Raw genomic sequence first — 14735 nt, 5'->3', positions numbered from 1 at the left:
ACAGGGTATGTTCGCCCAGCGCACTAGCTTCTCTCACTCCCAGATTCTCCTGCCCATCCGTAAGGAATTTGTTGCAGCTAGAGCACAGCCAACAGCCTGGCTCCTCAGAGACTATTTAGGAGTCTTAGGATAGGGGAGGACAACGCTCAGTCTACAGGCTAGGAATGTGCCAAAGACAGTCTCTCTTAGCTCCTGGCGCTACTCAAGGTCGTTGGCGCCACCCTGTGGGTGGAGAAATAAATCCAAGACAAGAAGGCCAGGGGTAGGAGTGCAGAGACCAAAGGGGCAGGGACCCTTGAATCACCAAAGGGGACAGTATCCCACAGGGCAGCCCAGCACTGGGCATGGAGGAGTCAGGCAGAAAGGGTGAGCTCCGCGATGTGGTTTATTTTTGTTTGTTTGTTTTTTATGCAGCTAGTGTTAGATATACTCTTTGCAAGCAAGTGGCCCCCTGCTTGGTGCTGGAGGAGAGCCCTTACACTGTAGTCTAGAGTTCCCAATATGCTGGCCTCAGCTTCCCAGCGCGCTGTCAAAATAGCCGGACAAACTACAAAACAAGAGAGAGAGAGAGAGAGAGAGAGAGAGAGAGAGAGAGAGAGAGAGAGAGAGAGGGAGGGAGGGAGGGAGGGAGGGAGGGAGAGAGAGAGAGAGAGAGAAAAGAAAAAGAAAAGAGAAAGGAAAGAAGAAGGAAGAAAAGAAAGATAGAAAGAACAATAAAGCCGCACCAGGTTTGAGGTTTAGCAAGCCAAGAGATGTGCTTATTCGGCCATTCGAGCAAATATTTCAGGAATAATTTGTCTTTCACACCATGAGGCTTTTAGGAATTTAGAAAAATAAGCCACCAGCAGAGAGCAAATGAGGTTGCTACCATTCCTGGGATTAGCATACTTGTCCTGAGTCCCCTGTGAACCCTCACAGTGTGTCCTGTAAGCTGGGCACTGTTCTGTACACTCAGTGCAAATCCATTCCGTGCCTACTAGCATCCTGATTACTGGGGGTTCAGTTCTGCACCACCACCCCTCAGCATGAGGGACCAATGTGAGCCTGAGTTCCCAGAAGAAAGGCACACCTGTGTTCAACATTTTACAAGCCAGAGTGCTCGATGAAACTGCAAGAATTGTGGGGAGTTGGAATGCTGCATATCTAGAAACAAATTATCTTAGGCAATACTAGCCATCAAAACAGCCAGTTATTAAACACCTCTGTGATTGACAAAACGTTCTTGTGACTGTTATGTAATTCTTTTTGGAATGTTCAGACCTCTAACTTCTACCCAGCACAAAGGTGGGTTCTCCAGATGGCATCTGAGATGGCATCAGATGGCACCTGAGTCCTACAGCAGAGAGCCCCACACCCTTCCTGGTAACCAAAGTCTGTGTTCCTGGGCCATTCCCACTCAGTATTTGGCTAGTTACTTCCTGGTAACCAAGTCTGTGTTCCTGGGCCTTAGCCACTCAGTATTTGGCTAGTTACTTCCTGTGGAGCAGAACTGGCTTTGTATCAACACCCATGAAGGCAGTTGCTACGCAAACATGCCCTAACTCCCACCTCTTGAGGAGTTCATGCAGTATTTAAAATGGTGTGTCTCCTACTGGAGACACATGAAGCCTGACGGTGTGCTTGGTAAAGACGGTAAGTTTTCTGCTGTGGCTCCTGGTTACTCAGAAGTTAGAGATCATCTAGAAGATACGGAAATTTAAATAAATTTTTACTTATTGGGTGGGAGAGGCTCCTATGTAGAAGTCAGAGGACAACTTACAGGATTGGAATCTCTCTTTCCACCATGTGGCTTCCTGTGGTCAAACTCAGGTCAGCAGGCTTGATAACAAGTACCTTTGCCTGCTGAGACTTTAATCTTAGTCTAACATCATTTGCTGATTAAAGCTTATTTTTAAAATGAGATGATCTAAGGGGATGGTGTGAGATAAGTTCGCTGTAGCTGCTCCTGCAAACGTCCTCTATTTGGTGACCCTGTGTGCTTCTATGAAGCTTTTTCCAATGCTGAGTTTGTTTAGAGTTTAAAATATTTCATAATAAAATGTTTTTAGGGAACACTTTTAAAGGGGAATTTCCTTGTCCCTCCTTGGAAGGTGTACAGTTCTAGAAACAGAGAGCAAACAAGAAGAATTGCCTAGAAATAGAGAGGAAGGTATGGGGACTCCCAGATCCTAACATACATACATGCACACACACACAAAAACACATACATATACACAAACACAGACATGCACTGCCCCTGCAGGACCACTACACGAGGGATAGGATGAGTGAATCTGGAGAGAGCCCAAAGCTGGCTACAAGTATATTCTGTCAGGGCCACCACTGACCTGCACGTGCCGCTGGCTGTGTCATCTGAATGCCAGAACCTTCTCCCTTCTCCTGAGTCTCTGGCTTCCAGTGTGGGAGGTTGAGCTTGGAGAAGGACACAGGACACTTCCATCTGGGAAGGGTATCACAGATCTATCAAGATGTCAGACACCTCCAATGGACAGCACCATTATGGGCAGGAGCCCAGTGCCCATTGCATAGAAGAAGATGCCGCCATTTATCAGGGCTCTGCAACCTGGGGTACATTTTGGCTCAATTTCCTCATCTCTAAAATGAAACTATAACAAAGGATGTGTGGTTAGCAAAGAAACGGTACCTAACAGGACTTCAAGTAAAGTTTATCTGCTAATATGTGATGCCATGGTCTGAGGGCTGTATCTTCTGATGAGGTCCCTAAGTAAGCTTGTTGCATAGACTGACCTGCAGGGCATCTCAGCTAGCTGCAGCGGGGGTGCAGACTAGTACTGTAGCCCAGCCTATCGGCCAGGGCCTGAGAGAAGAAGCTCTGCAGCTAGTGAAGGAAAAACCTTGGGACTTCGGTTGGAGATGAGCCTGTTCATTGTTCAGCTTCCCTCCCCTGCCCCACCTCTACTGCTCAGCCTCCAGGCCCGGACCCATAGACTCGGGTGACTCTGGAACCTCCAGGCTGTTCTCAGCCTAGATGTCTGTAAGCTTAATGTGGAACAGAATGAAACAATCTCAGGACTTCCCAACTTCAGGATTAAAGCACCACCTTCCAAAGGTCAAATGTCAAGTCCCAGAATGCTTGTGTGGAAGTTCTTTCTTCTAAGAGGTTGCATGTTCTGGAGCAGTAGCAGTGCTTTGTAGCAAGTGAGAGCTCTACATGGAAAGATGGCTGTTGCCTGGGCCACTTAATCTCTGCTGAAGACCTCTGGGACTATCAGAGGAAAGCTGTGCAGGACCTGAAAGACTCTGAAGACACCCCACCCCCACCCCACCTCTAGCATGTCCCCTACTCCAGTGCTGTGATGGCCTTACAGAGCATACCCTACTTGCTTTCTATCTCAGGCAAACAGGCTAATGGAGTCTTTATCCTGCTGTGCTCACTGGATCAAAAACTCTAAGTGAATCTCAGAACCTAGTGTGAGATTCTGTTGGCTTTGAGCACTGAGGAGTAGGCAGCCTGGGGTAGCACTATTGTGGCTAGTTTAAAGATAAATTGGCTTTAAACAAGCAGATGGAATGGCTGAAGAGGAGGAGAAGCAGGGAATAGCAAAGCCTAAGTCCAGGGAACACACATGCCCGGAGAGGGCTGGATGTTGGGGAGTGTGGTGGTTTTAATGAAATGGCTTGCTTGGGGGAGTGGCACTATTAGGAGGTGTGGCCTTGTGGGAGTAGGCGTGGCTTGCTGGAGGAAGTGTACCACTGAGGGTAGGTTTTGAGGTTTCAGATGCCCAATCTAGGCCCAATGTGATTCACTCTTCCTGCTGCCTGTGGATCCAGATGTATAACTTTCAGCTCTTTGTCTAGCACCATGTCTGTCTGTACGCTGCCATGCTTCCTGAAGTGATGATAATGGAATAAACTCTGAAACTGTAAGCCAGCCCCAATTACATGTTTTCTTTTCAAGAGTAGCCATGGTCATGATGTCTCTTCATAGCAATGGGAACCCTAGGATAAGAAGCATGATGTTGGGGACGGTGGTGATGGGGAGGCAGGTTCCTGCAAGGTCAAATGGTCCAAAAGCAACCAGGATGTGGGTTTCCCCTACTCTCCACAGAGCATAGGTTGACAGGGCCACTGTCAGATACAATGTCAACTTCAGCTCTGGAAGAGAGTCGAGAGGACAAGACAAGGGTGGAGAAGATGACAGAAAGCAACGGCCACTGTTAAGCAAGAAACACTAGTGACTTAGGAGAAGGAGAGGTAGCTGGGGGGGGGGGAGGTGCTTAATACAAGCTTGGAAGAACAGGTAGGGTGGGTGAGGGGCAGGGAAGGCATGATGCCTGGGCTGGACTTAGCTGCCATAGTGGAACTGACGGGCGTGTGTGCAGAGATGAAGTGTGTAGTGGGCTCACTGGCTCTAGAGATAAGTCTTGTGAGGGTGGAGCCTAGGTTCACCCTGAGGCTGACCCCTCTTTGATGCCTGAACATGGAAGGACGATGTTTACTCTATTCCATTTGCTAATGGAGACAGGACATTTTTCTAGAGTGAGGGAAATATTCTGGAATCAGATGGTGATGACTTGTACTGCCTGACACAGGAAATGTGCCTCAAGTGGCACTGAGGTCTTAGAATGTGAGAAAAACAAAGCCACGTCTACAGATGCTGAAGAACTGGCAAGAGACACTGGAAAGACATTGGAGGGTAGCCTTGGGGCTCCTGAGCTGGGATGTGTCACGGGGACAATGCATGGCAACCACTCCCTCAGCAATCCTGGCCAGGACTCCATTTTGCTGCCTTTGTTGGTGTTGTTGGCATAAGTGGCCCTGGGGCACATTCTTCCCTTAGCTCTGGGCCAGACTAAGTTCTCTAAGCCAAACCAGTGCCTACTTTAGAGGCAGAGCATCAAGTCTTGTACAACGAGAAAGAGTGAGACCATTGCACAGTGCTAGCCTTGAACAGAGGCAAGACTACTTGTGGATGGCCTGTGGTCTGTGGGGAAAGATGAGACTAATTCAGGCCCTCAGGCTGGTGAGCAAAAAAGAAGAGAAGGAGGGATGGATAATAAGGATGAAGGTAATATGGGTGTGCCATCCTGCTCTGTGTGGAGAAGGCCTGGGGGACCTGATGGGGAGGAAGGGTGGGAGGTTGGTGGCAGGTCTATGCCTGTGGAAGACAGAGCCACTACCTGATTGCCCCTCCACAGCACAGGCTGGCATGGTCAGCAAGGCAGATCACTGAGGGAGCATTAACCTTTGACTCAAGAATTGTCTCTGCTAGCAGTGATTCTGATAAGAAGTCTCACATAATGGGAACCACATCAGACCACTTCCCAGCATGTCTCCTAAGCTAAAAGCAAACAAACAACCCCCAAAATAAAACACAAACTATAATGTCCAGCTTGCCCAGACAGGAAATGGTGTGGGAGGGCAAGACTGAGCCCTAGGGTACCTGGTCCTAGTGATGCTGGTGAGAGCCTCACTACCCTAGTTCATGGTGAAAGGGAGGTAGGAGGTTTGAGCAGCTGCATCATGTCTGCTACACAGTAGACACAGGATCTGTGAGGAGGGACATAGTAGATTATGATCCAAGGAAGGGTTTTGTTCAAGGCTCACCCAAGCAGCAGCCCAGAGGAACACAGCACAGGCTCTGCCTTGGGCAAGTGCAGGAAGGAATTATCCCCCACATGCGCACACACCTGAATGTACTTCTACACGTTAGGGTCATAGCCATTATGTCCCCCTATTTTTATTTTTTCTTGCAATCAGCTGGAGAAATACATTTTTTCTGTCATAAAATAAGCGAGTAGCAGTAATTCCTCAGTGACCCATTGCCCTGTGATGCCCAGCCCTGTGTAGTGACTGAGGAGGTCTGAGAAGTCTGGTCTGTGCACCCTCGGTCCCTGCACACCCTTCAAACCCTGGGCTCTGAGCCTACCCAGCATGAGGCTTGATCCAGACCACCAACTCCTCCTTCCTGCTCCTTCCTATCCTAACATGTCAGTTGCTCTGCCTGGACACCCCTGACCCCAAAGTCTAGGCTGATATGCTCCTGGTGAGTCCCCAAAGCAGTAGCCACCCTCTAGTGCCTCTGCAGTGATTCTCATGAGTACAGCAGCCACTAGGCAACACTGAACCCAAAGTGCCTCTGTGTAGGATCCAGGACATCCTGTGCAGAATGAAGGACTCTGTCAAGATGGCCAAAGCTCCTGAGGATTACTTACTATTTGCTTATCTAATTATCATCAGACAGAATTTTACTATGTAGCCCAGGCTGGTCTGAAACTTCTTGGGTAGATCAGGCCCTTAATCTTGTAATCCTCCTGCCTCTCAGTCTAGAACTGAAGTCTCAAACCATCGTGTCTGGGTGTGTGCTGTCAGCTTCGGATGAAGCCACCCCACCTGTCTTGCTGGGTAGTTAGCTCTGTGGGGTGGGTTTATCTTGTGTGTAGGTGCGGCACACACGCTGCTGTGCAGAGTATGACTTCAGAATGGACCCGCAGGTGAGGCAATGTCTACGCTCACCACTGGGTGTCTCCTGTGCTAGCGAGAATCCTGGGCCCTAGTGCTTGCCTTCTGCAGAAAGGGATTTACAAAAAAAAAAAAAAAAAAAAAAAAAAAAAAAAAAAGGAACCCTTTGTCCCTTTGTACCCTCCAGGTGAAAGGTTCCCAGTGACGCAGACCTGTAAACAAGTTGCAGAGACACGGGAGCTGGGACCCACGTCAGGGGAGACCGTGCAAACAGCATGCACTGACCTTGCTCTGCTAACCCTGGTGTTCCTGGGGAATAGAGTACAGGTGGAGCCCACAGCAAAGTTCTCAGGCCACAGTGTCCAGACTGTACCTTCTTTGGATAGCTGTGGAAATCAGCTGAGATGTGGCAAAGTTGAGAGCCTCAGGGCTACACCTACCTACCCCCCATTCCCCCCCTCCAACCAGAAACACCTTCTTCTACCCAACCTGGTTCTAACTTTCAGGGCATTCTAAACTCAAAAGTCAACACCACCCCAGGTCAGTAGCACCTGGCCATCATCAAACCCCAATTTGTTCTTGATCTCATCCGGGCTTACATTTACACCAGATTTCTACTGGGAGGGGGACATCCAACCTCAGGGATTCTACAAGGCTGACTGAATGGTTAAAATTGCATAGATGTGGAGGGTTGGAGTGTTGCAGGTCCAGAACCAAGTTATCTCGGACTGTGTTTAGGTCCCTAAATAGTCACTCCTTGCCCACTTCCTGTCTAACCTAATATCCTGTAGCTAACACCTTTAATCTTTTCAGATATATTCACAAACCAAAAGCTAAGAATGTCACCAGGCAGCACTTGGATCCTAGAGCAGTCCTTTGCTTTAACCCACTATCTAATGCTTCTATCAAAATATTTGAGAAGTACCTTGACTTCTGACTTCCTTCTGTTACTATAACTGACAAGGCTTTCTGCACTGGAGGGTTGGTACTTGGAGAACCTGAGTCCAGGTACTGAGTGTTTCTTAACACTGCCTTGTTCAGTTTCACCCGAGGTTGAACTTAAACCCCTGGGTCTGTGCCCTTCTGGAGCTGCTTTGTTTGCTGGGCACTGTGTGCCACAGCCAGGGTAGGGGGAGCATGTGGCTTCAGTGCCACTGGAAGACACCCTCAGCAAGAATCCAGCACAGGTCGTTTAGCCATCTACCACTGAGAACATTTATTCTGTGCCATGTTGCCTTTCATGAGCAACGTATGTCTCAGTGCACAGAGAGATGTTGCCCGCACATGCTCACGGCTGCCCTTGCCACTCAGAGCCTATACATGAGTTCATGTCATAAGATCCTGTCACGCTGCTTTCCCAAGCCACTGTACCACTAAACTCCCCAGCAGGTGAGTTAAAGGCATTTCCTTGCTGCTGTGGAACGCAGTCCTCGAAGAATGACAGCAGTTACCGTGTTCACAGCAGCTGTGGCCACTGGCAAGAGAGCTGTTGGCTTTTCCCACGAAAAGCAATAGTGGAGAGATTGTGACGTTTGAACTGATGTGCATGGCATCTGGGGCTCAGGACATGCTGTGAAGATGGAAGGTTAACTGATGGGGGGAAATCCATGTAGGCAGTGATGCAGATATCCTCACCCATGGTCCTGTAAATAAGCCCAATAAACTCATTGATCCGTCAAGATATTTAAGTACAATCATACTTTGGTATGAGTTGTTCTTGTTTGTTTTGTTTTGTTTTGTTTGAGACAGGGTCTCTTATAATCCAGACTGGGCTGAAACTCATTATGTGCCTGAAAGTAACCCTTAGAACCTGCTCCTACAGCCTCTGCCTGCCTTGTACCTCTGATGCTGGTGTGTGCCACCCCCATCACCATGGCTTCACTATGACTTTAATCTGCTTGTTTGCATGAACTGTGGAGACCAATATCTTCCCAGGTGCTGATTGGCTCTCAGCTTTCTTCTGTAACATGTCACCGGACATCCTTTGTACGTTTCCTCCTCTGTTCATCCCTGGCTATCTGCAGTCTGTGTAGGCTAGATCACCTTGCTGCCATCAAGGCCTTAATTCATCCTTGATCTTTGATCATCCCATAGAACTCAGAATAACCACAACCAGCTACTAAGTAAACCCAGAGAGAGAAATTGTGGCCAGGTCTTCTTTGCACCTAAAGAGGTCAGCATGTTCTTATGCAATTTTCATACTTCTATAAGTCGGGTGGGGAGATTAGCCCAGTAGTAGAGCACTTATATACCTCTATAGGCAACCAGTTGATAAAATATAGCAAAAAATGAATAACCCTCACATCTCCAAGTATCCTGACATCTAGACTCTTAGACAGTTCTCAGCTTGCTGTTGGTTATCTGAAAGGTGGGCACCATGGTCTACAACTCTGGGAAGCTTAACTGAACAAAGAAGATGTGGCCAGAAGCATGAAGGTGACAGTGACATGACAGTACTGGCCTGAAGTACCTTTGTGTTATGCCTAATCACAACTGACTTAGGCCCATGTGGAACTGGTTCACCCCAGACGTTGTCAGCAAAGAAACACTTCTCTTGAACAAGGAGCAAAGCAAGAACTTTGTAAATGTTTGGGGAATTCACCCAGGAGCTTCCTGGGGCCTCTCGGGTAGGGCTCAGAATCAAACAAGTGACTACAACCTCTGGAACAGAGGCAGATTGATGACCTCAGCAAAGTACTTGTCACCATGCAGTCACTGTCAACTGAGTGAGGAGACCCAAGAGGGATTGAGGGACACCCTGGTCCCCAAGGGCAGAGCTGCAGCTTGCTTGTCTCCCAGGCCCTGCTCTTCCACAACCCCCATAACTCCCATGCTAAGCAGACTGATTTAGCCTTGATCCCTACCAGGAAAGATTGCTTGAGCACTCAGCTCACGACAGCAAGTGCAGCTGAGAACAAAAGATGCCAAATCCTCCCAGAGGAACTTTCTCACGGATGGAGGCCCAGGGGACAGTGCAGGAGGCTAGTGGGCAGCAGGCCAGGCCAGAGAAACCAGGGCCTGCAGAGAAGCTGCTGTCTAGAGGGGGAGGGGTGGTCAGGGTTTTCAGTGAATGGTCAGGGGAGCCTGGGAGACAGGGTCCTGCAGGAGCAAGGGCTTCCGGTCAGCAGGCAGCAGGGCTATCTCAGACCTAGACATAAGAATGGTGAGCTAGGGCTGGAGAGATGGCTCAGTGGTTAAGAACACTCAACGCTCTTCCAGAGGTCCTGAGTTCAATTCCCAGCAACCACATAGTGGCTGATAACCATCTGTAATGAGATCTGATGCCCTCTTCTGGTGTGTCTGAAGAGCATAACAGTGTATTCACATACACAAAATAAATACATGTTAAAAAAAAAAGAATGGTGAGCGATTCATGCGTCTGCACAGTGGCTCCCTGGTCAGGGACTGTAGGACTCTTGAATCCTTGGGTATGCTAGTTCCTGATAGGGACACAGAAGTTCACTTTACTGCAGAAGGGTTCTTGTGGGAACAGGAGCTGCATCCAGAGGCAGCTATAATGGTCTAAGTAGTAAACCCATCACCTTGTCATCTACCATGGTAGGTTTTCACCTTAGCTAAGAGCTTGCCAGATCTCAGTACCATGAACTTGATCAGAATACCTTATCATTGGGATCAGATGGAAAGAAATTGAGACCCACAGAAGCCAAACATGAACTCTACGTAGGTAACCAATCTCTGAACAGAGTCGGTGCGTCTGGAGACATATTCCAAATTGTCCTGAATCCCATAACTCTGTGTCCCCTCTCCAGGGTCCTCTCCACTGTCCTCTCCTGCCTGTGACTGTTTCATCTCCAGAGCTACCCTACTTGTTCCTCCAGGTCTCCCAAGTCAGTGTCCTACTGGACAGTTCTGTGTGGGCAGCTACCCTCCCTCTCCCATATTCCCAGAAAATGAATTAGAGACGGTAAGGGGGTTCCCCTGGCCCATCTGGAGGAGTCATGGGGCAAACCACCAGTAGAGTCAGTCATAACCTCTACTCACCTCCAGCTAGCTCACCTTTCAGATGGTCAGGCTTCTATTTTCTTTACCAAACAGTTTTTTATATGGGAGGTGTTGTGATATTCCTTTTTAAGAGCCTGGCCTCTGGTTTCCAACAACCCAGGTTCAAATCTTGACTCTGTACTCTTCTACCTGTGTGGCTTAGAGTGAGTTAATTAACTTCTCTGTGCTATCTCTGCAGTAAATGAGAACAGTTCTTTACTGGGCTATGTGAGCTAATATTCCTCAAGCACTTGGGCCAGAGCCAGTGGGGTGAGCAATGGTCCGCTAAGGACCCTGGTGAGGATCTAGCTGAGGTTTCCCTCCTTCAAATGTCCTTAGAACTTGATAGACACACCCACCACTGGCCTCCTGGTTCCACCCACCTCCTCTGTGTTCTGCTCCTGGTGAGTCAGCTTAAGAGATCTTCAGAAGATCGACGTTGGACCACATCCTCACCCAGTAGCCTCCATTCAACTTGAGTCACATCCCTCTTTGGGCCTACAAGGTCCAGCATCTGCTCACTGCCCTTTGGACCGCTTCCAGACACACCATCCTAATCACACCAGACTCACTGCCCCAAGACCTTTGCTCTGCCTGCTACTGCCTCTTCAGCCTCTTCTTCAAGACTTCTGCCACCTTCTGGACAAGCCTTCTCCCACAGATCTGTTTGGAATCATTGTCCACACCTTATCTTGGCCGCGTCAATACTCTGGCTTGCGTCTTTTGCATTTCTGTCCCTTCTGACATTGTATGTCCCTGGCTGTCTGGGACATACGAAGGCAGCCCTGCTCATGAACCTTCCCGTGTAACAATGGTAGACACGGTTGCCTTCCACATTCTCTAATGGGACAGATACCTCTACAGCCTGTTGCATGGCTGAACTGGGAGTCTCATATGCTGTCACCTAGCAGTTCAGATTCCCTGACTTCTACGAGTTTCTCTGGGGTAGTACTACTCAACCTCCCACACTGGGGATGGGCCTAAAGCAGGAACACATTGAACAGGCAGTGGGGGTGAGGTGGGATCTGCACCCCCACCCTCCCCTGACCACAGGCACATGCCTTAGATCTCTTGGTATTAAAGACCAGACATTTCTCATCTCTCTACAGTGGCAAATGCCCAACACCTTGAATCAGCCAGAAGCATGGAAGGGAGCCCCAGTCAGGAAGGGAATAGGTGAAGAGCCATACCAGGAGGCTGCAGATACCCCTCAAAGAATGGGGAGGCGGCCCTACACTATACCACTGATCACCAGGAATGTGAAGGCAATGGGAGCTGGGTCGGCCGCAGTGCGTTCTGATACTACTCAGGTAGAAGAGTCAGCAGCCATTAAAGGGTCCCATACTGTAGACGAGGCTGGCCTCCAACTCAGACATCCCGCTCCTGCCTCCTGGGCTCTCTCCAAGCCTGCCAGATGATTCAAACGCACGCTGTCTAATCTTAAAGGGCAGACTTAATGCTCCTTTGCTGCAGCAAACAGAATGGCAGCCAGAGGCACTAGTGAGGTGAGCATGGGTCCTCCCTCAGGACTACTACCCAGAAATTGTCTGGATATCCATGCCGGACAGTCTCATTAATGGTACAAGCAAGCCATGTCACAATCACTGGGTCTTAAAATGATCACACTTGGGGTCTGGGGAGATGGGTCTATACAAGTCTGGAAATCTACCTTTGATTTCTGGCATGCATATGCACCCTCCTACCTTAATAATAACTGCATTTTTTTTAATGGACACACTTTTCAGGCCAGCATCCCAAGGGAATACTTGAAAGTATGGGCAGAGGAGGTGATTTTTTTCTTGTGTACCCTTTTGTGATGCACTGAGTGACTCTAGAGTCTCATATAAACACTCCTGCTGTGGAAGCCAGCTCATGTGTCACCATCCTGGCAGCTAGAGCACTGGCAGGATCCTCGGGAGCCCACAGCGAGCCACTGCTGCTCCCTGGTGTCCTCTTCAGGCTCCGCCCACTCTGGCCCAGGCTTTGTCCTTTGAGCCAGCCTTGCCTAGGGACCTTTGCACACCCTAGGCTCCCAGCCAAAACTCCTTGCTGGACCCCCTCTCTGCCTGGATAGGCACTTGAACCCTGTAGGTCTCTGCACGAAGTCCATTCTAGGAAACACCAGTCAGATTCTGTCCCATCCTGTCTGTCTTCATCGCAACCAGGCCTATCCTGAAGACAAGGCTAAGCATCCGTGAGGGCTTGAGAGAGCAGTGCTGGTCTGCTAGGCTGACCTCTCTCCAGGCTGGGGTGGGGTTTTATATGTGGTTATAACACCCCACCGTCCACCATCATTCTAATCTTCACAACAAGACTGAGCATTACGGCTGACCCAAGTACTACTCCTCTTCAGTTTGTCCTCACCTCTTGGGCTCTGATGCTAGTTCTCAACCTCAGCAGTCTAGGCCACCACCTTGCAAGGCCCAATACCGATTCCTTAGACCTGACAGCTACAGCTGGGTGTCGTTGCTCCCAGGTAACAAATCTGTCCTGGAAATAGAAGGATCTTGTCTCTCTCTGCAGTCTGGACTGTATCCCTGCACATGTCCTTGGTCTTCTGTGCTGTTTAGATTCCCAGTACCTTGTCTGAGACCTAGGGAGTGACATACCTGTCCTGTAGTACAGGGTACAAACTGAGAGCCTGAGGGAAAAGCTGCCTTTTGGGGAAGACCAGGACTCAATGCCCTGCCTGTGGTTAATTATGTAGCCCCTGCCTCATGATGGCCTGGAATGCCGAGTCCTCTTGGCTTCTGGCTCTAGCTTTGTGGTCACAGGATGCTGAATAGAGACCCCACATAAGATCAGAGGGAAGGACAGGTAAGCCAGGCCTGTCCAGTCTGTAAGAGAACAGTTGGGTCCCCAATGTCACAATGAAAACACCCTTCAATTCTCTCTGCTGTCCATCAGATTCTCCTTTAAGAACTAAGAGAGAGGTTGGGAATGTGTCTCTGAGTGCTTGCTTGCCTACCATGCAGAAGGCCTTGGGTTCCATCCCAGCACTATAAACTGGGCATGGCGGATCAAGCCTGTAATCCCACCACTGAGGTGCTAAAGGCAGGAGGATCAGTAATCAAAGGTCATGCAAGGTCATCCTCAGCCACACCTTGAGAGTCCAAGGCCAGTCAGAATTACAAAAGAAACAGTCTTAAAACCAAGGGGTGGGGAGAGAGGGTGTGGGGGAGGGGGATAAAGACTGAATGGGAGACTGGAAGGAGGGCGGAGGGTCAGAAAGTAGCTGGGGTGGAGCTCAGCACGTACACTTTAGGTGGGGTAGCCCTGGATTCCATTTGCATTAAACCCCCATTCCAAAGTAAGATAAGTTTACAGAAATACATGCATCAATCTAGAGCATTCTTTGCTATCGATGGTGTGTCACTGTGCTGTGCACTTGGCACGGACACACATTCATGTGTGTAAGGCTAGGCCTCCCACCAAGTGCCAGCCTCAGCCCCTTTTATTTTTGATTTTGAGGCAGGGTCTCATTGATCCTGAAGTCATTGTCTAGCCCAGGCCCCAGCCTCTGCAGTAGCTAGATGTCAAGTTCGTGCCTCCAGGCCTGGCTTTTTATTAGAATTTTATATGGATAGTATTGAATTTTCTAAAGTGGAGGAATCATAACCTCCAGTAGCTTATTTCACATTTCAAATAACAGATGGTGAGGATTTTAAATGCCCCCAGTCCAAAGGAGGAGTAGGTATCTGAGGCCGTATGTCACTCACGTGTCACCTGCTGATGTTATCTTGTACTTGATAATGCCAAGTAAAATAAAGTACATGCTCTTAAAGAATAGCTCTGCCTTAAGTGAATGAATCCACCTCTATAGGCAGCTGGGCTACTAGTTATTGTAAAGGTTTATTTTTATTTTAAATATGTGTTTTGTGTGAATGTTTGTCCCTGTACCAGGTACACACAATGTCCAGGGGCTGCAGTAGGTGGCTGATTCCCTGGAACCAGAATTACAGATGTTTGTGAGACTCCATGTGAGTGTTGGACATTGAACCCAGGTTCTCTGCAAAATCAGTGCCTTACCGCTGAGCCATCTCTCCAATTAAAAAAAAAAAAAAAAAAAAAAAACTCCAAAGCAGAGCCCTGCCCCCAAAAAGTGCCCCCTTTCTTCTGTAATAAGAAAACTGAACGCTGGGGTGGCCACCCACATTTCCTTTCCTTTTTATATTTGTTTATATTTTCTGACATTTTGAAGAATTTTTAATGTGTGTGTGTCTGTGTATTTGACAAAGCACAAACTGGTCTCTTGCTGATCCTTCTTGTCCTGCCTCCGACTACGGAATTTCAGGTGTATGGTACCAGGT

The sequence above is a fragment of the Micromys minutus genome (genome assembly GCF_963924665.1).
Source record: "Micromys minutus genome assembly, chromosome: 3".
NCBI lineage: Eukaryota > Metazoa > Chordata > Mammalia > Rodentia > Muridae > Micromys > Micromys minutus.
The sequence above is the reverse complement of the archived record's forward strand: the minus strand, read 5'-3'. Positions refer to the sequence as shown.